Raw genomic sequence first — 19,780 nt, forward strand, 5'->3', positions numbered from 1 at the left:
TGATCAATAAATATTGGCACAGTAGGAATGTGAGGTATACATGAAAATCTTGGGATCTTTATTATTGTTATTTTGTTGGCATTGACATTTCAGTCATGAAAAACCTGGGTACACGTTTAGACTAATTTACAGCAACTCCATAGTGCTGTATTGTGAACTTCAATATGATAACCCAGTGATTTTGCCACTAGTTTACTAAACCCATGAACCGGATAATGTTCACAGGGCATGGGTTCGAATCCCACCACGGCAGATGCTGGAATTTCAAGTTAACAAGTATCTGGAATTAAGAGTGTCATGATGACCATGACTTATCTGTCAGGGAAAAACAAAATGGGCACTATTCACTGTGGAAACTGCCATTCTTACGTGGTCTTGCCCGACATCTGACTCTCGACCCAGAGCATTATGGTTGACGCTTAATTGCCGTCTGGGCATTAAATGTAGAGGGTCAGCGATGCACACATAATGAACACAGAAAAAAAAACAAGTTACTCTGTCAACTTTATGAAACCTGTGTTATTGTACTTGGCTGAAAAGGCTCAGAATGGTGGAGGTTGGGTGATGCAAAAGGATAGTTCTCTAATGTAAATCAAGTTCGTTTGGAGGGACTGATGTGTGGTTTAACATATTTGATATTGTTGTGTTGCTCCGAGGCTCCAATCATGATTAAGATCACCTGGCCAAGCGGACTGAAAATCTGCTCGGCTGTTATGACATCCATTTGACTTGATGCTTAGCATTGAGCGACTCAGTGAGTTAGAAATGAAATCAGTCCAACCAGTTAATTCGTGATCTATTAGCAGAAAATTCCTAAAAGAACATGAATCATCGATCGCCCCTGAATTACATAATGGTGTGTGCCTCATGGTGTGTGGCATTATTGCACCTATTGTCACACAGGATGTCTGTCCAAATAGTGATGGTGATTTAGAATGCAGAGACAGATTCTTTTCATATATAAATTCCAACAATTATCATGTGGCTTGCTGCAGTTGCATCAATACAGTTCATGATCTCGCTGGTCAATTTTAGCCAATCTGAACCTTAGAAATGTTGTCAAATCTTCCTTGCACTATGAAGGATTGGAAAGCAGAGATGAGTTGGATTGAACGCTGATTGTGTTGATTTTATGGGACAGTGTTCATGACTGGACTCTATGTGGGTTGACAATGGTCATTCATGGAAATGACCACAGACAGGGCAGTTCAGTATTTTTAGCTCTTTCTGCTTGGATGATATCTTTCATGTGAGTTGAATCACTGCACTAAGGCAAGGTGGTTTATTGGAGTTCAAATTTAGATGCTGAGTAAACCCAGTCTTTTGTGTCCAGTGAGGGATGGAATGTGTGTTGAGGGTTGTAGTGAGATAGTATTGAAGGGAATCATTGTTGCCAGCTAACACTCGGAAGTTGACAACTTTTCACAGTAACAATAACACCGAGTTGAAGATTTCCTCCATACATTGTAAATGTCTGGGCTGCTGCATGAACACTGTTGGCTGGGACACATTTCGCTCACAGTTTTACATCAGGTGAGAAACGAAGTGGATCAAACACTTTGATGCAATAACTTCACGTTTGTTTCAGTTAAATATGGTTCACCTGAAGGAAACAGTTATTGCTGGAATTTTGGGTGGCAAGATATCAAATGAATTTCATTTGGCATCCGGTAAGACTTTGGAAGATTCGGAGAGGACGTGTTCTACCAGACCGACAGAGGTTTATGCAATACAAAATATGAAGCCTTCTCTGGCAGGATCCTTCTCTGAGGGCTCTCTTCCTTTTTTTTTATTCTTCTCTTGATGTTCAGTCTTTGCTTCTCCTAATGATCCGACTAACTGATTTCGCGTGCTGTCTGAATGCTGATCCAGTCCTTTGTAGAACGGATACATTTACCCCTTAACTTACTGGAGACTGGAAGTGGCCAGTACGAGTAAGAGTTGTGTGAAATCAATGCACAAAGTTAACATTTCCAAACTAATTCTATGTTGTAATTCTTTAAATAAGAAAAAAATAAACTTAGTCTGTACCTCACAGGCCCGCTGCTTTCCCCAGTGATTGACTGGGATGTCGCGTAAAGTTGATCCAGCTCTTCAGAAATCACTCTGAGTCTCGGAATTCCTGAAAGTGGAATTGCACTGAATGGGAATCATAAACCTCCGACTGGACCATTTCATTGCTGTGGCTTCATGCTGCTTGGAGAATATATCATGAGTAAGTTCGACTGAGGGTGGGAAACTGCTCAAATAGAACTTTTGACCTATTATTCTTGCTTTTCTGCATGTTCTGTAAAGGCAGCATTGTAGTGAGTGTGGGGCAACAGCAGGCAATTAAGCGTGACTCCAATTGCTATTTTATTGGGAATATCTTTCACTGTATGACTGTCTTGCCTGTGGAACAACAATCTAAAAGGATCACCCAGATGCAGAGACAATGCGACTCAGTGACATCTTGCAAATACAATTTTACCAAATGTGGGTTCGAGCCAAAGTGGGACAATAGACACCAGTTTGATAGTGTTATTGGTAACATCTCTCAAAGTAAAGTTACGCTGACTGATAGTTACTAAGCGGAGAGGAACAACTTACCCCAGTGGCCTTGTGCAAGGAGCAGTATCCCTGACGATAGAATTTACTTGTTTGTGGGGAACTGAATGAAATGGAATACCTGACCAAAGTGGTGACGAAGATTATGACGGCATAAACCATGTGGTGCTTCACTTACATGATATTCATTATTTCTGTTCTGTCCACTGATGAAACAGTTAACTTAGTTTGCAAATAAACACTGGATTGCAAATGGAAAAGTTGTTGTAAACTGGTCGTTAATATTTGCTACGAAGTTTACAAAGGAAAATGTCCTCTTGGAGGTCAAGAGATGTGATATTTTTCCTAAAATGAAAATGGCAGAACAATAATGTTATTGCAATATAACTCCCTATAGACTTATTATGTTGGTACAAATAATATTTTGGTACGAATTTATCTTCTAGCAAGTTCGGACAAGTTGTGGGCCGTGGCTATACTAATTTATGATCTGAACGTTAGCAAGGATGGATATCGAACCAGAAATATTATTATGATTCGCGTCTGATTCTGATTAGATTTATTCTAACTATTTTTAAAATCCATAATGCATAATCTTTGCACATTTCATTTTCCAGAGACCTCTACTTTTGGCTTTATGTTTGGCAAGCTCTTTTGGAGGAAGAAGCTTTGAAGACGAATGTACATCAGTCAGTTTTAAGGCAATATATAAAATAAAAAATACTAAGCAGAGTGGGAATAAAATGACTGTTTCAACTTCGAACAATGTTTAGTACCTGGAAAAGTATGACTATGGCTAACAATCGAGTTGAGCAGAAATGACAGAACACAATACAGAACATTTAACATGTTACTTTAATATACCGTGGAAGCCTCTCCCATTACGATGGGTTCTAACTGTTATTTAGTATTTCATGTCAGTGAACTCCTGTCGCAATCTTTTTCATAAGTGGGAATATTATACCCACATTTCTATTACAAAGTGCTGTATACTCTCTGAACATTTGTGGCCTGTTTGTTACTAACAAAGCTCAGAAATCCAACCACCAGAATTGTGAGCATTTCTCTTTGAGTGTGATAACGACAAATATTCTGACACTGCTAAGAGCCCATGCTCTGTCATTGTTGCTTGTTTTTTGTACCTTAACCTCTGACCTTCCAACACAACCACACGTTAACTCGCCAATGCACCAAACTCAGCATTGTTTGTTTTTCATTTAGAGAACCGCTGATTATCAGTTTCTTAATTAATTGCGCCGATTTTTGCAAAACTTTAATTCCTGAAATTAAATATTCAGCTCTTAAATATATTAATTATGACCAGAGGTTCACAACATGGAGCCCTCAAATACCTCGGGCCAGTGAGATTACAACAGTCTTTGTTTCCATCCTGAGTACAAGTGAAGATGATCCTGGCTGTTAAAGGGCAGTGATCTCAGTTGTCATCCATCCCCACCGGAATTCTGCAAGATCATGTGCTCGGCACCAACTCTGTAGATGCCTCATCCGTGCCCTCCACCGTAATTTCAAAATGAGAGATACTTTCTTAAGATTGCACAATGTTTAGAACCATTAATGACTCATTAGGCAATGAAGAGGTGCGTGCCCAGTGCAACATCCAGCTTGGAAAGTGTATGGAAAAGTAGCATTGGTGTCACACAAGCACCAGGAAACGAACATCGCAAAAAGCGAGAATCTGCCAATCTTCCATTGCCTCACTATGACATTACCATCACTGAATGCATGCCTATCAACAATGTGGCTCAACCACTGACAGGGAAAAGACCTCGTCCAACCATGCAAGTGCTGTAGCCACCGGAATGTATCAGACACTCTGATTACTACCGCAATAAATGCCCTACCTGCCTCTACAATTAATTTGCATCATCCAAACAGCATAGTTCACGGGTGGGTTGGGATTCTCTCCATGTATCGGGCTGACAGCAGCTCAAATGTAACACTAAGTACAACATTCACTGGACATGCAGCTACTTCATCGGCGTGTATATCACCACAATGAGTCCTCACTCCCTTCACAAACAACATGCGTGATGAGCAAAAGATAGCTTTCACAGGAAGTAAAAAACTTGCACTCTGAGTCCGTTTCAGCAGCACCTTGCAAATCCCTGAACTCCAGTACCACGAAAACGAGAGCAGCAGATGCAAAGAAACGATACCACATACAATTTCCTATTCAAACCAGACTTCATTCTGACATGGCAATGTATTGTCATTCCATCACTCTTGCTGTGTTCAGATTCTGCAACTCTGACCCAAAACCAGAGTGGCCTACCTCCACCCCAAAGAATTTAGATGCTCATAAAGGTGTATGTCCAACACTGCAAGGACGAGTACATCGGGCTGGGGAATGCACATTTCCCGAGATACTAATGCTCACAATCGGAGTGCAAGTTCGAAAATAATCACAATTCCCTAATCTGCAAGAGCGTTCCTCTGAACACAAGCAGTGGTGAGTGTTCAAGAGAATGTTCCAGAAAGCAGAGAGAAGGAGAAATGTTCAAGGCGAAAGGCTAAGTGCTTGCTGCTGAGGTTCTGCCGAATTTTGGGCATCAGCTATGATATCAGATAATCCGTCTCATAGCTTATTTTGCTGAGTCAAATGAATTCCCCAACTGCTGCTGGTCTCAAAGCCAGAGACAGCTCCATTTGCCACAGTTGTCTGTGCTGGGTACTGGTTGGTGCGTTGGTCTTCCCTACTGCATTGAATCACAGGGAGAATGCCATGTCTTCAAATTTGGAGGAGATCATTTCATAGTTGTGACAATGTTCTCAGTGCAGGAGTATCTAAACGAAGGGACTGGTCTAAAAAGGGAAATGTCATGTGCACTGGGGAGTTGGCTGTGCAAGGAGAGCTCCATTTTCTTTTAGACATTGAAAACATGTGGGTGTCACTTGCTTGGCCAACACTTCCCAGCCTTCCATAATTGTGCAGAGGACAGGTAGGAGTCTTCCACATTGTTCTGAGTCTGGAGTCACATCTCAGTCTGACCAGGTAACGATGACAAAAAACCTTCCCTAAAGGATATCAGTGATCGAAATGACTACCCTTTCCTGATAATTGATATCCATTTCATCTTCACCATTAGAATCTTGAGGCCACATTTCTATTTTAAATCAAATACCAACATCCGCCATTGTGAATGTCAACCGCAGCTTCCCACATTATCTCACTTTTTGCATTAACAGTATATTTATAAAACCATTCAGCCATCGTCTCCCATAATCTTGAGCATTGACCTGAATCCGTAAGAATAACGGTGGCACTGTGATTAGTAACAGACACCCAAGTTTAATTTCAGTCTTGAACAACTGTCTGCGTGGAATTTGCACCCTTATCCTGACCTGTCATGATTAAAATGAAAAACAGCCTTGAGGGTGGTGGGGGTGGGGGGTATTGGTGGTGCGCTCCTCGGAGGATCGGGACAGACTAAAAAGGCAGCATGGACTTTCTCTGTTCTGCACCATTCTGGTGATCTCCATGGAGAATGCTGTTTTAACCAAGAGGTTTTCAATGCTCCATTGTGTGCCCCAAGTTTGAGAGGGCGATCTCTATCGCTATGGGCAAAACCTAGGAGAGGATCTTGGTGCCTGAGCCCGGAGACATGTCGGAAAGTTTTGGTAACCTCACATAAAGTGTCTGATTACGTAAACGGAAATTTGAAGTGACCAATGCTGCATAGGTACAGATATAATTTGGGTGAAGGCTTTAGTATACAGTCTGGACAGGTGCGAAGTTTTGCCATACTTCTGATTTTGATTACTATCCATGGTGGTTTTTGCATTCACTGCGAAATACCTTAATTGATCGGATTGTCACTATGTTCAATAATGTAAACGAGGGAGGGATTCAATGCCGATCATTTGTTCATTGATATTGTGGCAGATATCAATGTTTGGAGACAGTGGAGTGATTCAGTACCCTTTGAAAAAGGTTCATACAGCGTGACCTTGCAACTCTGGATGCAATCAGAGCTATGGAAACCCTGAAAACGCATACAGAAATTTTATAATCAATGTCCGTGTTAGATGTCTACCCTTCTTCGTTTTCCTCATCCCAGTTGTCATTGTGGGGATGTTGTGGTCTTATTGCAAGCTCCAGTCAGTCTGAATAACTTATAAAGCAGATGAAATCAACCACTGCCGAGCCCAAAACAATGTTGAGGAAAATACCAGGTTTCTGTCAGCAATCTGCTACACATGTTCTTCCCTTCATATCTTAAAACCTGCAAAAATATTAATAGAGAGAGTGTTTGCTGGTACAGTTCAGAAATGTTAAAGGTGAGATGAAATGGAACAACAATTTTCTTTCTGTTATTGCTAACAGACTGGCTTCAGCCACAGATAATGTTTGATCAGCAACATTTTAAAAAAATATATCTTTAAGTTACTCTCGTCCTAGTTGCATTCCTGGCTTGGGTAGGTGTGTCTTTCTAAATGCACCACTCGTTATCTGGTGACGATGGCAGCGTCTGATCTGCTGTTCATTGTTTTTTATGCCGTATTATTCAAATTTTCACGTTATATACTGTACAATGTTTCCTGGACATGACTCTGTTTGTAGTCTTATCTATGCCCTGAGCTGCTTGGATATTGATTGTTTTGTGTGGTTCACTGTTGCCTTTTCTTTTGATCGATTTGTCGCCATTTGTGTTCATCAGATGAAAACTGAGTATTGCACAGAGAAAACGTCGACGAGAGTTCTAGCACCAATCTGCATTTTCTTTGCTTTGAAAAGCATTCCCAACTACTTTCGATTTAAATCGGGAGCTATCAGCAACAACGTTCCATGGTACTGTTATACCACATCCAGTTATTATAATGACCCTCGGTGGAAAAGTTTTCAATATTTTGAACAATTTTTAACACCATTTCTCCAATTAACTTTTATTCTCTTTATTAATGTTCTGACTGTCAGACACATCTTCAATGCTATTGAGGTGCGTAAGGGACTGAGAGGTCAGCGGAAAATAGACAATGATCCAGCTATGGAGAGCAGACAAAATTCCTTGGTTTTACTCTTTGCCATATGTGCCAGCTTCATATTTCTCTGGTTAGTTTTTGCTTCAGTATTTTAATGTTGCTTATTCCTTGAATTCTGGTGCTGCTTCTCTCTTTCAACAAGTTGGATATATGCTGCGGGACTTAAATTGCTGCACAAACGCATTCATTTCTGTGGTGAAACAGATAAATTTCAGAGACCAGTTGAAGCACACCGTGAAATATCCAGTAATGAAAATAATTCAGTTGATGGACTGGAAACGTTAACTTTGTTTCTGTGTATACAATGTTAGCTGATCAAGTGTACTTTATGCACATGGAAAACTGGTTAATAGTAAGAGTTTTAGAAAATGAAGTTGGGCTGAATAAATTACAGCTATCAAACACATTTTTCAACAGGAGTATGAATTCGATAAGGAGCTGAGAAATACACTTTAATTCAAGGTGCAGTCGACAGCGAAGAAGGCGCGCTCAGAGCACAACTGGATCTTGATCAGGTGGGCCAATGGGCCCAGACGTGACAGATGGGGCTTAATTTAGATGATTGTGAACTGCTGCACTTTGGAAAGGCAAATCAGCACATGAATTATACAATTAATGGGACGCTCATGGGGAGCGTTATGACCAAATATACATTCGGTTGCAATTGCATAGTTTCTTGAAAGTGGACTCGCATTTAAAGAGGATAGCAAAGAAGGTGTTTGGTATGATTTCTTTTATTGGACAGTGCAAAACGTATACAGTTTGGGAGATCATGTTACAGCTGTACAGGACATTGGTTAAGCCACTTTTGGATTATAGCATGCAGTACTGTTCTCCATGCACTAGGAAGGAATTTCAGAAAAATTATAAGGTAAAAAACATGATTTTTAAGTATGTTGCCAAGTTTGGAGAGATTGAGTTGGAAGGAGTGGCTGAATTGGGTGGGGCTTTTTTTCCCCTGGATTGTCAGAAGCTGCAGTGTACCCTTATGGAGGTCTACAAAAACATGAGGGGCATGGGTGTAGTGAAGAGACAAGGTCTTTTCCTGGGGTGGGGAGTCAAAATCAAGAGGACATAAGTTTAAAGTGAGGGAGGAAAGACAAGAAAAATGTTACTGAAGGGGCAGCAGTTTGAAGCAGAAGATGTGTTTGGAATGAGCTGCCTGAGAAAGTGGTCGAAGAAGGTATAACTATAATGATTAAAAAGTATTTCGATGTGTATATGAGAACCAAGGCTTCAGAGGGTTTGGGATCAAATGCTGGCAAATGGGCTTAGACTAGTTCAGGATATGTGATTAGCGTGGATACGTTTGATTGAAGGTTTGTTTCCATAGTACATCTCTGACTGTATGTTCATGTAGTTATAATTCAACATCTCTTTTCCTCAAACTGGTTCGAATTTCCCACAGGAGTAAACTGCTCAAGATATGAAGGTGTCAACAATCGCCGTTGAACATGTATTCCCCGTTTATCTCATTTGCTCGGTAGAGGATACAGTTTGTATGCTGGTTACATGGATGTTTCGCTGACTGGCAATCTCATAAATCTCTCAGTGAACACTATATGTTAACGACCATATTAAGCTGAATATACTTCAGAGGGAAAAGGACCAAACAAAAAGAATGAACTGTTCCAGCTAATGTATTTGCATCAGAATGAAGGAAGGTGGAAATGCAAGAGTTAAGCCAGGAGTGTGGGGAATTGCAAAATGTTCAGAATGTCTGTGAGCCGATCTCTGAACATTTATTTCTATCTGTGTGTGTGTATGTCAATATGTGTGTGTGAATAGCTCTGCCTTCAATGGGACACAATTTGAATGAATTAGAAGTGATTGAACAAAAATCTCCAATTCTGTCTCTTTGCCTGTTTCTCTTGTGTTGAGAGCGATGCAGTGTCAGCCTCCATTGGACTCCCCATTCTCTGTACAATCACTGTTTTTTCGGAGAAATCATCAAATCCTCTGAATATGTGACCTTGCTCTCGGGTATCACAAAGTGACAGGGTCATATAAGTGTCCAGCATGAAAACAGTCCCTTCTATCCAACTCGACAATGCTGATCAGATTCCGAAACTAATCTAGGCCCATTTGCCAGCACTTGACCCATATCACTCAAATCCTTCCTCTTCAGATACACAAGCAGATTCAGTTTAAATGCTGAAATTGTACCTGCCTCCACTACTTCCTCTGGCAGGTCATTCCATCAACTCAACACCCTTTTCGTGAAAACGTTGCCCCTTGGATCCCTATAAAATCTTCGCCCCTCAGCATCACAATATGCACTCGAGTTCTGTTCTCACTCACCCCGGGGATAAGACCTTGTCTATTTACCCTATCAATGCTCCTCTGTCGGGTCACCCCTCAACCTCTGACATTCCACGAAAAATAGTCCCAGTTGTTTCGGCTTCTCTCTGTAGCTTAAACCCTCCAACCTTGACAGCATCGTTGTAAATGTTTTCCGAGCCCTTTCATTTTTCACAACATTTTTCCAAGTGTACAGAGACCAGCATTGCACACAACATCGCAAAAATGTCATAATCTCTGTCCAGTGCCAGGTTATGGTTCAACGAGTTTTTTTTGAAGCACTAGCTTTAGGAGCGCTGCTCCATCATCGGGTAATTGTGGAGTATAAGATCATAAGATACTGCATTTAAAGCCTTACGGTTTTAGAATCATATACTCCACAACGACCTGATGAGGAAGCAGCGCTCGGAAAGCTCGTACTTCCAAGTAAACCTGTTGGAGTATAACCTGGTGCTGAGTGTTTTATTTTTACTTTTGCACCCCAGTCCAAACCTGGTACCTCCAAATAATGTCCTATCCAGCCGCAACATGACCTTTCAACTCCTATACTCCATGCTCTGACTTACAAAGGAAAGCATGCCCAATGACAACTTCACTATCCCATTTATCTCCGACTCCGACCATCAAGGAACTATGAAACTGCATTCCAAAGTCACTTTGTTCAGCAACACTGTCCTGGACCTTACTATTATGTCATGCAAGGTATTTAATGAATCCAACATCTTTGCGAGCAGTCGATGATCTGGGGGATAGATGTTAACTAATTTCATCTTGTCAGCGTCAATGTCTATGGTTATGTTCTATGTGGAACCAAATGTTCCATTTCTGGGTTCGGCCTATTTATCTGCATGAGATTTTGTTGGAAGTCGTCTTCATGCTGAAGCTTCTTCGTTGCTGTACAAACAGCACAATTTCTGTTGCGACACATTCAAAATTATACAGCAGCTGGAGAACATGCTCAAATATCTCTTTACCCAAATGAATCAATCAGTTAAATACAAAAAAAATCAATCAACCAAAATATTCTCATTTCAATTCAGATTTGTATTCCTGAAGCAGCTTGTTGCAACGGTGACAGGCCGAGGGTAGTGCTGGCATCTCCAACCTGATCACACATTAAATGGTTCTTTCCATATAAGGGACACAGAGAAGATTTCAGGGAGATGTGAACAAGGGACAACAATAACACGCATCGTTTCGAGACAGCGTTTCAATTACTTTTTCATACAAATACATTGTAAATAATTAAAAACAAAATGTCCATTAAAACATGCCAAGCAGCAGAACTAAATAATTGTGTTGTGCATTTACTTGAGAGGTCAGAGGTTTAGCCAGAGGTTCCCTTGATTGAGGAATCCCGGTCTCACATTGTGCTGCTTTGGCATAGTATCCCAGCGCGGACAGAAACAGTCTGGAAAAACAAAACAGAAATTTCTGGAAAAGCTCAGCCGGTCGGGCAGCATCTCTGGAGAGAATTCAGAGCGAGCATTTCAGGTTAACAGCGAACAATGTCACTTCAGTTACCAAATTTCACTTTCTCTGAAACCTTCTTCCAGCACCACACGCTTTCCTAACTCTGCAACCTCCTGCAGCTCTTAAGCCCATCTATATCTCTGAAAATCATTTCAGACCCGACACCACTCCTTATCTCAATGACCTCTACCAGTCCATAGACTCATCCCGATGTCTATACCATCCTCCAACTCATGCAACCCTCTCTATCTCTTTAACATCCTCCAGTACATACAGCCCTGCCTATCTCTGCAATCACCTCCAGCCTCTGCTCCACTCACTTTCTCTGTCAACTCCTCCAGTCGCTACATCACTCTCTACCTCTCTAACATCCACCAGTCCCTAAACGTCTTCCTATCTGTCCAACCTCCTCCAGTGACTGCAACTTTCGCTATCTGTGTATCTTCCTCCAGGTCCTGCACCTCACACGACACACTCCTTATGTCTGTAAACTCCTCCAGCCCCTGCATCCCTCACTAAATCTGTAACCTCCTCCAGCCCATACACCATGCTCTCTCTGTAACCTTCCAATGGTTAGTTGGAAGGGGTTTCACGTCGACAAATTTTAGACATCAATGACAAACAAAGTGAGTTTTGTTCAATTCAGAAATCGCCCAATATAACAGTCTCCTGAAGGAAAGGGCCCATCACAGAGAGCATATTTCCCACTGCATCGGGGTTAAATCAGAATTTCTATTAAACCAATGAATAGGCTGCTTCAATCCAGGTCTGTTTTCAGCAGCAAGATGTTTCACACCTGAGAGTAACTAGTCATAGGCGAGTAAATGATGAGATACCAGACATAATTCATTCAGAATCTGAGAGTAAACGTGGATTCTGCAGATAACGATGGTGATTTTAACAGAATATTTCACTTTCTTACCAGAGTCTCATTTTGATTGCTGTCAGACAACGGTTTGTGAGGATGATGTCATTCACGCCCCTCTTTTTTTCTTCTCTTCTCCCATTTCGCCCCAAATCAGTCTTTCCACCTGGTGGTCCTTATTGTCACTCTGTCATCTAAGTCTCTCTGCCCTCCAACCTGTCAGAGACTTTCCCTTCTGCTCTTTGTTCCATGTTCTACTGGAGATACAAGGAGCAAAGCAGGCAGTTCCTTCTCACACACAGTAGACACATTGTCACTCACAGAGATACAGAGAACAGAACCGTCATCAATCCGACAGGCTCAGAAAGAGAGAGTGTTTGGTCCTATTCCAATTCCAAGTTCTGGGGGAATATTTTAATATTTACACGAAAACAGCGGTGGCCAAGTTGTTCAGCGAATCCTGAGGGACAGGATGTACATGTATTTGGAAAGGCAAGGACTGATTCAGGAAAGTCAATGTGGCTTTGTGCGTGGGAAATCATGTCTCACAAAATTGATTGAGTTTTTTGAAGAAGTAAAGAAGAAGAATGATGAGGGCAGAGCAGTAGATGCAATCTTTATGGACTTCAGTATGGCGTTCTATAAGGTTTCCCATGGGAGACTGATTAACAAGGTTAGATCGCATGGAATACAGGGAGAACCAGCCATTTAGATACAGAACTGGCTCATGGATAGAAGACTGAGGTGGAGGGCTGTTTTTCAGACTGGAGACCTTTAACCAGTGGAGTGCCACAAGGATCGCTTCTGGGTCCTCTACTTTTTGCAATTAAAATAAATGATTTGTATGCCAGCATAGGAGGTACAGTTAGTACGTTCGCAGATGACACCAACATTTGAGGTGTCGTGGTCAGCGAAGAGGGTTACCTCAGATTACAAAAGGATCTGGACCAGATGGGCCAATGGTCTGAAAAGTGGCAGATGGAGTTTAATTCAGATAAGTACAAGGTGCTGCATTTTGGGAAAGCATATCTTAGCAGGACTTATACACTTAATGGTAACGTCCAAGGGAGTGTTGGTGAATAAAGAGACCTTGGAGTGAAGGTTCTAGCTCCTTGAAAGTGGAGGCGCAGGGTGATAGGATAGTGAAGGCGGCGTTTGGTATGCTTTCGTTTATTGGTCATAGTATTGACTACAGGAGTTGGGATGTCATGTTTCGGCTGTACAGGGCATTGGTTAGACCACTGTTGTAATATTGCGTGCAATTCTGGTCTCCTCCCCATCGGAAAGACGTTGTGAAACTTGAAAGGGTTCAGAAAAGATTTACAGTGATGTTGCGAGGGTTGGAAGACCTGAGCTGCAGGAGAGGCTGAACAGGCTGGGGCTGTCTTCCCTAGAACGTCGGAGGCTGAGGCGTAACCTTATAGAAGTTTACAAAATTATGAGGGGCATGGATAGGATGAATATGCAAAGTCTTTTCCCTGGGGTCGGGGAGTCCAGAGCTAGAGGGCATAGGTTTAGGGTGAGAAGGGAAAGATATAAAAGAGACCTACGGGGCATCATTTTCACGCAGAGGGTGGTACGTGTATGGAATGATCTGGCAGAGGATGTGGTGGAGACTGATACATTTGCAACATTTAAGAGGCATTTGGTCCAGGTGCTGGAAGGTGGGACGAGATAGGTTTGGGATATTTGCTCGGCATGGACGGTTGGATCGAAGGGTCTGTTTCCATGTTGTAGATTTCTCTGACTCGTTTACTCTATATAGAGTTTGAAAGTGGTGTAATCCAGGTGCTGGGAACGTTAAACTCTCTCCTGTACGTGTGTAACAGTATATGCTTGTGTGAATGACTGAATGTGGTGTGCGAGGGCATGTGTGTGTACACATTCGAGAGGGCGAGTGAATGAGAATAAGGGACTCACTGAATAAGTTCTAATTTGTTTCTAACTGAGCGGTATTAACCAGCTACATCAGAAGTAGCAATGTTAGGATCTGGTCTGCCTTCTTTAAATATTTTGAGGGGCTCTTGTGTGATCCATAAAAGATTGGGTGTTCTTCCGGGATTTGTTGTATGTTTATGATTTGGGGTTGCATTTGCTGGACTCAAAGGCACCGAGTTGTGGGTGTTAGTTTCGCCTGGATTAAATAGTGTGTGGGAAAACAATGGCTTTTTCAATCACGAAATGTTTTATGGGGGTGGAAGAAGTTGCCTTTAGGAGATTTAGAGACGTTGAACACAGAAAAGCTGCTGGAATTAGCAGTCATTTGAAATTGTACCTATCTTCTTCCATGAGGAAGGGAGAGATCATTAGAGTAATAGCTCAGCACTTATATATGCTGGAAATGTCATCAGACCCTTTAGAGGTTACGACAGTTCAACTAAAAATCAGTTGCTTTATTTTTCAGGAAAAGAAAATGAAAGGTCAAAAATAATGACACTGTTGTAATTACGATTAAAAACTGAGAAAAGTCTAAAAGAACGAATCGATATTACAGAACAAAAAGAAAAGGAGTGACAAAGAGAGAAAGAAGAGAGAGCAAGAGAGATAAAGATAGAGGGAGAAGAAAAGAAGGAAGAGCGGGAGTTGGAACTTCAGGAATTGACAGACCAAAATCAGGCTGAATGGAGGGAGATGAAGGCTGAAGGTAAGCTTACTCAGGAAGAGAGTGAGGATGTGCAACAGATGGTTACTATAGAACTGGTGAAATTCTGTTTGTACGCTTTGCCGAAATTTGATGGAATTTGTGGAAGTGATTTACATGACATTGGTGTATGTGAGGCAGTGAAGAAAGACATTTTCGGTGCATATGAGCTCTTGACAGAAGCCTACCGATAACAATTCAGGAATCGAAGGAGGGGACCTGGTCAAACCTGAATTGAATTTGAAAGGACCAAGCAAAGCAATTTTAAACGGCGATGAGATCATGAAAAATTAAACAAATTGATGACATTCTTAGAGAAACGATTATTTCGGACGAGTTCATAAATTAACTTGCTGAAGTAATCAGGACTCATGTGGAAGGACAGAGAGTTAAAATGGCAAAATTAACAGTTGAAATGCATCATAATTATGAGCTGGTTCATAAATCAAACGTTGGCTTCCAAAATCTGTTTCAAACTGTGAGGATTAGAAATTGGGGAAAAGAGAAAACCTCACGTGGAAAGGAAAAAGTAGATCTCGGTGAAGACCATGCAGATAACGGAGCAGAAGATGAAAGTGAAACCCTTGGAGGGGAAAGAGAAGTTAATAAGCTCCGGTGTTATCTCCGAAATAAAGTAGGCCATATGAAATCACACTGTTGATGGTTTGCGAAAGGCACTGGGAAGCCAGATGCAGGAAAATACGAGAAGTCAGTGAATTTTGTGGAACATCATCGGATGCTAGAAATCTGCACCAGAATGAACAATATGTTTGGATGTTGGTTAAGTAGGAAATTCCAGATCTTCTTAAAAGATATACCTGCAAAAATAAAGTTAGCTCACTTAAGCCAGGTGCAGCAGGTAAAGAGGGTTAAATTTTAAGAGTTACAGTATCCTCCATGAAAGATAAGGAAATGTATCGTTGAACAAATATTATACAAAATATGTGAGTAACAGGCATTCACGGTGAGATGAAAAGTGCTCAATTATGTCAAGTGTGGTTGCATTGCCCCGTTAAGAGTGGAGAGGTTGTTGTAGAAGTATTGGACAAAGTGTCAGCTCCAGCAATAGTATTTGACCTTACTAATACGATAGCTCATTCACAGGTGAGATTGCTGTCAACTGTGTTTGAAAAGCCAATAGAAACTCAGGAAACAAAGCTAATGCAGGACACATATCCCGGAATTTCACCAGACTGTGTGGTTACGAGGTCACAAAGTCACGAGTTGAAACAAGAGGGATGACAGAGTACGGGAATGAAAGTTGAAATTAAATTAGCAGAGATCTGATTTGAACAACTGGTTGACTCAAAACAGGAGCAGTTTTACATCAAAACGCCAATTATATCAAAAAGCCAATGCAAGAAAAATCTAAATGTATTTAAATCTAAATCGATGAACATGGAATAGTGTATGTTAGATTAGCTTCAGATTTGTATGACAGGTCGGCGCAAAATCGAGGGCGAAGGGCCTGTACTGCGCTGCAATGTTCTATGTTCTGTATGTTCTATGCATCCTGGTGTATGACGATCTTAAAAAATGATATTTCTATGAGGAGAGGGAGAACATCACGTATCCAAGCAGATATGAAATGGACACATGTTCCTTAAGTCGTATTGAGAGTGGATTACAGAAATGGGTGTACTGCGTAAACTACCATAAGGGGACATTTACGGGTAAAAAACACTTCAAGCAAATATACAGAAACAGTTTTACAGGACTGGATTGCACAAGGATGTCTTTGAATTTTGCCAGACATGAAAAATATCTAGTAAAACCTGCAGCTTTATTTCACTGTGGAGTGTGACGAAGCTACTCCTTTAACAAGGTTATGCAGTCCTTGCTTTCTTCTTCAGTGAGGTCATACACGTCACAGACACTTGAAAAATGAGGACTGAAGGGTTTTAGTGCCAGTTTGGTAACAGCCGACACACACCTTTTTAGGCAGAACGATTTCAATGTGTGTCAGACGAAGAGTGAAGAATTTGTGGTTGGAGAAGTGGATAAACTCGCAGCTCCAGGAATATAATTTGTGCTTTCTAATGATATAGTTCCTTTACCGGTAGGAGTGCTACCTAGTATGGTGAAAACGCCAGTGGTTACTCAGGAAGTTTAACTATTGCAGGTCATATATCCTGGACCTTTTACTGCCTATGTGATAACGAGGTCACAAAGTCATCAGGTGAATCAGGAGAGATCAAAGATTACCAGTAAGAAAGTTGGAATGGAAGTAGCAGAGATTATGTTTCATCAGATTGTTGAGATAAACCCAGAGCAGACAGATTACAATGCAGACATCTTTAACTCAGATAAATTAATTGAGTTACAGCAGAAAGATGAAAATTTAAAGCAATTGTAAAAAACGGCAGATACAGAGAAGGAATCTGAATGTATCCTTGAATGTTATCATCCTTAAATGATGGCTTAATGAGGAAACATTGAGAATCAAATATACTGGCAGATGGAAAATGGGCAGAAATTCATCAAATAGTAATGCCAGTGGGGTATAGAAAGGAAGTGTTACGAATGACGCATGAACAACCATTTGGAATTCATTTCAGAGTGAGGAAAATACAAGCTAAAATCCAAAACATGTTATGGGCCAGGACTGTACAGGGGTGTCGTTGAGTTTTGCCAGACATGTCATACCTGTCGAGTAATTTGAAAACCACAAGCGGTGATAAAACCTGCACCTTTAATACATTTTCCTGCATTTGAGTAACTTTCAGAAGAATATTAATTGATTGTGTAGTTCTCCTGCATCAAACTAAAAGTTGGAATCAGTCGTTGTCATCTCTCGTGTCTCTATCCACTAGAATTCCAAAGGATGTTCCATTCTGTAATATCACAGCTAAAAGGATTATAGAGGAAATACTCAAATGTTTAACGAGATATGGACGACTGAGAGAGATACAGCCAGATCAAGGCTCAAAGCTCGCATCAAAATTATTCAAGGAAGTCATAGAAGCAGTGGTATAAAAGAATTCAAATCTGTTGCATACCATTCAGAATCGCAGTAAGCTCGAGAAAGGTGGCATCAGACAGAAAGACCATGTTGAAGGCACATAGTCAAGATGATGCAGATGATTGGAATAAGGGAATATTGTGCTGTTTGAGATCAGAGTCGTACTAATTGAATCAACCAAATTCAGTATAATTCAATTCGGTTTTGTGTCTGAAGTGAGAGGACAGTTAAAAACGATTGAGAAATTAGTAAGTCAAAAATAAGAGACCACATACTTCACTTTGTGTCACATTTTAAGGCACGATTAAAGAGAGATTGGAACTTGGCTACACAACATTTAAAGATATCACAGCATGAAATGAAACACGAAGCAGGCAATAAATAAATAAAAATCAAATTTCAATATCGGCAATATGGTATTAGTGTCACTTCAAGTGATACTTGAATCTTTAAAAGCAAGGTTTGGTTGACCTTTTCAAGTTGAAAGGAAATTGAGTGAGGTGAACTATGGTAGGGACTCCAGACAGAAATAATTCTCACAGCGTGTGCCATATGCATCTGCTTTGAAGGTATTTAGGCAGGGAAGGACTGCACGAGGAGAATGCGTTGTTGATGACAACAGAGAGGGAAGAATCAAATTCATATGAATGTGAATTTCTCATTACTCAAATTAAATTTGAGAATGGGGAAGTTTATTGAGTTAACTTTCAGAAGAAAATCGAAATGACCTAAAAGAGTTGTTAATATTACATGGGGAGCCAAGTTGAAATAATCTGGAAAGCTTTGACCTAATTGTGAACGATGTTGAAAGCGGAGATGCTGTTCCAATAAAACAACATCATTATTGGCATTACCCTCTCAAGTTGGCACAAGTCCAAACGGAGATTGGATGCATGTTCTGAGATAACATATCGATGTCAGTCACAGTTACTGGAACTAACCCATAGTAATGGTGCCAAAACCAGATGGCACCCAATGGTCATGTGTGGACTATCGCAAATTAAACGCATTTACAAAGACTGATGCATGTCTGATTCTATGTTTGGAAGACTGTGTTGAGAAGTTGGGTCAAGCAACCTGTATTTTTATGTTGGACTTGCTTAAAGGATACTGGTGGGTGACTTTGTCATAAAGTGCAAAGGCAGTTCGGCTTTTCTAACGCTGACTGGATTTTATTAAATTAAAGTCATGCAATTTGGTATGAAAAAAAACGCGCCAGCCACATTTCAGAGACGAATAAGGTTGCCAGTTTATCCAACTGTGTCATTTATATTAATGACCTGGTGATCTTTCGTCACAGATGGAAGGAACATATGCAACATTTATCAGACTTGTTTGATCGACTTCGGAAGGCATGTTTGTTGATAAACCTCATGGTAAGGGCATTTGCCAATGCCCAAGTTATCTTTCTGTGCCATGTTATTCGACACGGACACATTCACATACCGTTGACAAAAAGAGCAGTACTATGGTTCCTGGGATTGCGTGAAATTTGTCGAAAATCTGTCCCACATTTTCGCAGTGTGGCTACTCCACTCACTGAATTGCGAAGAAAAGGCAAGACAGTTTCGTGGACAGCAGACTATCACAAAGTGCTTCACAGCCTGAAAGTATTAACTTCTCCCCTGATACTCGCCAAATCTAATTATGCAAAGCCATTCAAGTTCTTTATTGATGCAAGTGTCGGTGTGGTGCTCTTGCAAGAAGATGATGAGAAGGTACAGAGTCTTATCGGGTATTTCTCGAGGAAGTTCAAATTTCATCAGCAAAAATATTCGACAGTTGATTAGGAGTCTTTGACCGTGATGGTGAAATTACAGCGTATCAGTGTTGATGTTATCAGCAACATATCTGAGACAATAATCGAAACTGATCATAACCCATTGAGGTTTTTGAAGACAGTTAAGGACAAAACAAAACAGTCTGTTAAGATGGAGCTTGTTGTCATTGCAATTCAATTTGAAAAATGTGCGTGTGGCAGAAAGCGAAT

This window comes from Chiloscyllium punctatum, chromosome 47 (genome assembly GCF_047496795.1).
Source record: "Chiloscyllium punctatum isolate Juve2018m chromosome 47, sChiPun1.3, whole genome shotgun sequence".
Lineage (NCBI taxonomy): Eukaryota > Metazoa > Chordata > Chondrichthyes > Orectolobiformes > Hemiscylliidae > Chiloscyllium > Chiloscyllium punctatum.